General features: G+C 39.1%; 1 pseudogene; it reads left to right on the forward strand.

The window, feature by feature from the left end:
- Positions 1 to 1995: 1995 nt before the first annotated feature.
- Positions 1996 to 3945, forward strand: LOC147454206 (uncharacterized; annotated as a pseudogene).
- The last annotated feature ends 1089 nt before the right edge of the window (positions 3946 to 5034 follow it).

Consider the following 5034-nt stretch of genomic DNA (forward strand, 5'->3'; position numbering starts at 1 on the left):
GGTAGATTATGTGATACGCATCCAATCATTATGTGACCAACACCGCACATCCTTGAAATTTCAAGATGAGCTTTTGAAAATTCTATTTGATGGATTGAATGTGAATGCACGGAAGAAAGCAAATAGGAACTCTCAAGCAAGGTCTCTTGTATCCCTCCTAGTTTGCAAGGCGAGCAATTGGAATGGACAATTCGGGGCCAAGATCATTCCATGCAACTTCTCTCAGCTATTGCAAATGTACAAAGGGATGGGCATGGTGACTCGTTAGGAGTGGAAGCTTTGTGCTGGCACCAAGTATATGTCCCATGATCCTCAAGTTTTTGCACCTAGCCCAGAGGATGTGTATGAGGGTAAAGTTATAAAGTCTGGTTGTAGTATCGAAGACAATCCATCATCTTTGGTATGTGATTGCAAAGAGTGTTGCAAGCGATGCCAACACTGTGAAAAGCCTAGGAAAGATACAATTTCTTTTCAATACATCTCTTTTTAGGATCAACTTCGGCTCTTGTGTGCTAGTCAGACATTTTGCCCTGACTTTCTAGCCATGTGGAGGAAAAGAGGACAATGGTTGGATAAAAAGTCATGTGACTATCCTTCAAATACCAACAAATTTTGGGACAGGGAAAAGACGAGACTTTTGGACCCCGGAATGGTATTGGGAAGCACTTGTGATATGTAATAATGATCTTTGCAAGCAAGCTTACAAGACATTTCCTGAGGATTCAAGGAGTCCAGAGCTTGTATGGAGTGATCCAAATGAAGAGTATCAATTTACATGCACAAAATGTTGTAAAGAAGTTCATGCCAAGAGAAAGATGATACATGTATAATGTCTATGATATATGGTGGATTCACACTCTATGCCTTTTGCTCGATGTAGTCAAATTACATTTTCTTTCTTTTTGTGTTGTGAAGGGGGATCCTTAGAATTTTTCTCTCATGCTACATTGGGATGGCTTCCAAGCCACTTCTACAACAACGAAAGATAGTGTCGTAGTTGAAATAGTGGTCATGAATAGGGGCAAAAGATCAGCATTGGGATCTTTACCCATGCTGTTTTTGCCTCTCTCGCATAGAGACTTGGAGATAAAGCAATTTGATATACTTGGTGCATTCTTACATTCCTTAATTTTAGATCTTGAAAGATCTTATGTGGAGGGGTTTTTGATATGCATTATGCATATCCTTCCAATGACATCAGTGACAAAATACAAGGTGGGAGAGTCACATTAAGAAGCATGATCATGTTATGCTCGAGAGATCACCCTACTGAATGTAAACTTGGGCAAGTTAAAGATGGAGGCATGAGTTTTTGTAGGCAAGACAAGGCAAAGGCAACACTTGTTGGTGACCGTTATGGGTATGATGCAAACATGTACCAAGGTAGGTGTCCTCGAAAGAGGAGGCATGTAGAGAAGATGTGGAGTAGCATTAAAAAGTTGAAGAGATGTATAAAAAAGAAGAAAAAGGAAAGCACCTTTAGAAAAATAGGATTGTCCGGGGAGTATAGACCATAGAGACTCTATCACTTATATGGTTTTGACATTTCTAGAGACTTGGTCTATGATTCCATGCAACTCTCTTAACTTGTTTCAAAAATACGTAAGAAAATTGGTGTCAATGGCTTCTACATCCATGAAAGAAGAGATTGAGAAGGCCGTGAAATAGCTGGAGAGGTCAATTCCCAAGAATATTATGAATAGTGGACGATGGCCACAACATCCTTCTCGACACTACAAGATATTCAACAGAGGATTGTCAAAAATTCATCCAATGGTGTCTACTTCACATCCTTAATGTGTTCGATGGGATCTCCCAAGAGGATGTAGTTCTTGGAAATATTCTCATTTCTCATTGATATTTTACATTTTCTTTTTTGGTGTACGAGAGAGAAGGGATGGACCCAAGATGACATAAGAGTTTGTCGATCTCTTTTTCTTTCATGGTGCATCTTGTCGGAGGAGTGGGACAGTCCAAATAGTTGGCCTCTGGAACATGTTGCAGGTATGAGTCATTTTCAAGCTATTGTGAAAATCACATCATTCTCAAATGTATGTATCTTTATTAGGTTCGTGGATTTTGCTAGGTAATGGTGAAATTCTTGATGACATATTGAGACATGGGTCTCACGATTGTTTTTGGTGCTTCTCTTTTGAGAGATGTGTTTCGGGCTACTTGAGTATACCCACCAATAACAAGTCGAATGAGATTTCTTACACCAAATCATTTTGTCGTCATTTGTTGACAAGGATTTGGAAACAAGTCAATGTTGAGAAGGATGGGGCGCGATGCTTTGATAGAGATAAATATTTTGTGCATTTCTTCTTGGTTTTTCCAGAGCGACATGGAGATCAAGATGCTCCTAAATATTGCATGGATTGGCATGTGAAATATATTTTGTTAGCATCGTCAGAAGAGAAAGCCAAGGATTTATAGAATGCATGTTCTAGGCTCCTTCCAAGTAGTTGTAAAGGCTTGGTAGATAACAAGGGTCTTATTGTTGGTGGAAAGGAGAAGAAGTTTTGTATTCTTAGTGCACATGAGAGGGAGTCATTGCTAACAATTTACAAGTGCAAGGATGCACCTTTGCTTACTTTGGAGAATGTAAATGCTATGGGTGTTTACTACTTCAAGGCTTTTTGCGTGGATGTAAGTATGCGCAAGGTGATTATGTGGTTTTTCTAGACAAGCAATCTTAAACATGCGAGCAGGAAGTAGTTTTTCATAGAGGATATTTGAAAAAAATGATTCTTCATGAACAAGAAGGAGAACTTCAGCTATTTATGGTTGTAGAATCTTTGGTTCAAAGCATTTTTATCGAGGACGAGGTGACAAGGATGCCTCTTGTACCCACAAGTGACAAGACTAATTATAAAGACATGGTGCGAATTCTTGCTTGGCTAAAGCATAAATTTTCTTGGTTAAGTTCTCCTATGAATGACATGGAGATAATGTATGAAGTTAGTGGGCATAAGGTTCGAGGGAGATTGGTGCGAAGAGGACAGCCACGTGATGTTCCACCATGGCTTGATCCAGGTGACCATGTCATTGTATTCTCACATGACTGTTGAATGAAGGATACTTTTATTGTGGAAGTTGATGAGCATAAGAGAAAAGCCCTTCTTTTTTGGTTGAATGACAAAGACTCTAAATTTTTTTGGCTAGATTGGAAATTTATGGTTCGTGTGTTTCCAAGCTCCATAGAGGTTATTCTTCCTCTTAAATTGTTTTCACCCTTTTCTACTTTTCTCCTTTCATGTCAATATTCTAACTTTGTTCGTTTCTTCTTTTAGGATAGAGCGGATGAGGGTACTTCTTCTCAACATACTTCTCATGAGGTAGTTGGTCAATGAGTTTTTGTGAGCTCGAATTTGAGTTGTCCAACCTTTGTAAATGTGCACGCTATGTATTCAATCTTCATTACAAAAAGAGATCACTAATGAAAGCTTTTGAGAGCCAGTCAATTGAAATGTGGATGCGGAGAGCCAAAATTGGGTGGGTTAGACCTCTAGTAATGCTCTCTTCTTTTTGTTATGATTGTTTTCTTCTTGGGTTTGAAATTCATATTAATTTCTTCTAGTCTTAATCAATATCACACTGTGATTTCTGTTGTTTTGTAGTTTTTGCAATCTAGATTGGCATCTGATTGTGTTTTTGGTTGTATGGAAGGACTTTCAGTAGCGGCCACCTTAATCAGTACTCAAATGTGGCCCATATAATGTTGTATGGCTGCCAACTCTACAAAGCTAGCATGTAGATAATTTTTTTGGCTTGCCCCGTAGGGGAGGACATGATAAAGGTTACACTTGAGGACATTCTTTGCACTCTTCAAAGCTTCTTCACCAAGCATTGCACTCGTCTATGATTTTTGTATGGCAAGCACCTGAGTGCATAACTTACACACTCTATAACTTTGCACAGCCGGTAACTTTAACATCGTTTTGAGCTACACTACATCATGTCTCATCTTTTTGATTCACAATGCTAGGTAATGTATCTTAAGCTTTTTTTAATATGGGCTGCAAAGTGTTTTCGTCACATTAGAAAGGGAATGGGATATAGGAGGGCCGCTTTATTTGGTAGTTTAAGGAAATGCTTAAAGCTTAAGTCAAGTTTGACCAAGCCTAAAAGAGGGAAAAAAGGCCTATGCCGAGATTTTTAAAAATACCAGTTGTATATTTTGTATTTTGAAAATAGGCTACTTCAACACAAAAGAGAGGTGGGTAACTGAATTTTAAAACGTTTTTTCCCATCTCTCTTCTCTCTCTCTAACATATAAAACACTATCTCGCACTTAGTTCTCATTAAAAGAAGCACTTTTCAACCCCCCCTACCCAAAAAGCAGATTTTGCATATTCTCTCTCTGCATTCTCTCTAAAACGTGAACCAATTATTTCTATTTTCCCCCATTTTCTCTCTTGTCACTTCCACCTCCCAATCATCAAGAGGACATTCTATGCTGCCTACATTTAATAGAAAGTGCAGATCCTCCAAGGCTGCAGATCTACTCTCTCTCTCTCTCTATTGCTTTATGTATTTATCTCTCTCTCTCTCTCTCTCTCTCTCTCTCTCTCTCTCTCTCTCTCTCTCTCTCTCTCTCTCTCTCAAGATCTCTCTCCTCCCATTCCAGCTTCAGGTGAGAGCAATGGAGAACTCCATTACCTCTATGTGCAGCTGCATTTCTCTCTCTAAATGCCTCTTTTTAATTAAATCCCTCTTTTAATCATGAGGGATTTAGAGAGAGAAATGCAGCTGCACACAGAGGTAATGGAGTTCTCCATTGCTCCATTGTTCTCCATTTCTATGAGTACCTTCCACTTTTTTCCTCCATAGCCAGATTTTCCCGCTTGCAGTAGTCACCATTACATATTCTCTCACTATTTTTCCTGATTAGCTAACAAACATGTCATTCAATCTCCCTCCACTGCAAGACATTGATAGCCGTTTTTTCGGCTCTTTGTAATTGCCACAGTGAGTTACCTCACCCTACCAAAATCACCCAAACACTGTGGCTATCCCTACCATTTCACTGTA

The sequence above is a fragment of the Adiantum capillus-veneris genome, chromosome 7, assembly GCF_014529385.1.
Source record: "Adiantum capillus-veneris isolate H3 chromosome 7, ASM1452938v2, whole genome shotgun sequence".
Classification (NCBI taxonomy): Eukaryota; Viridiplantae; Streptophyta; class Polypodiopsida; order Polypodiales; family Pteridaceae; genus Adiantum; species Adiantum capillus-veneris.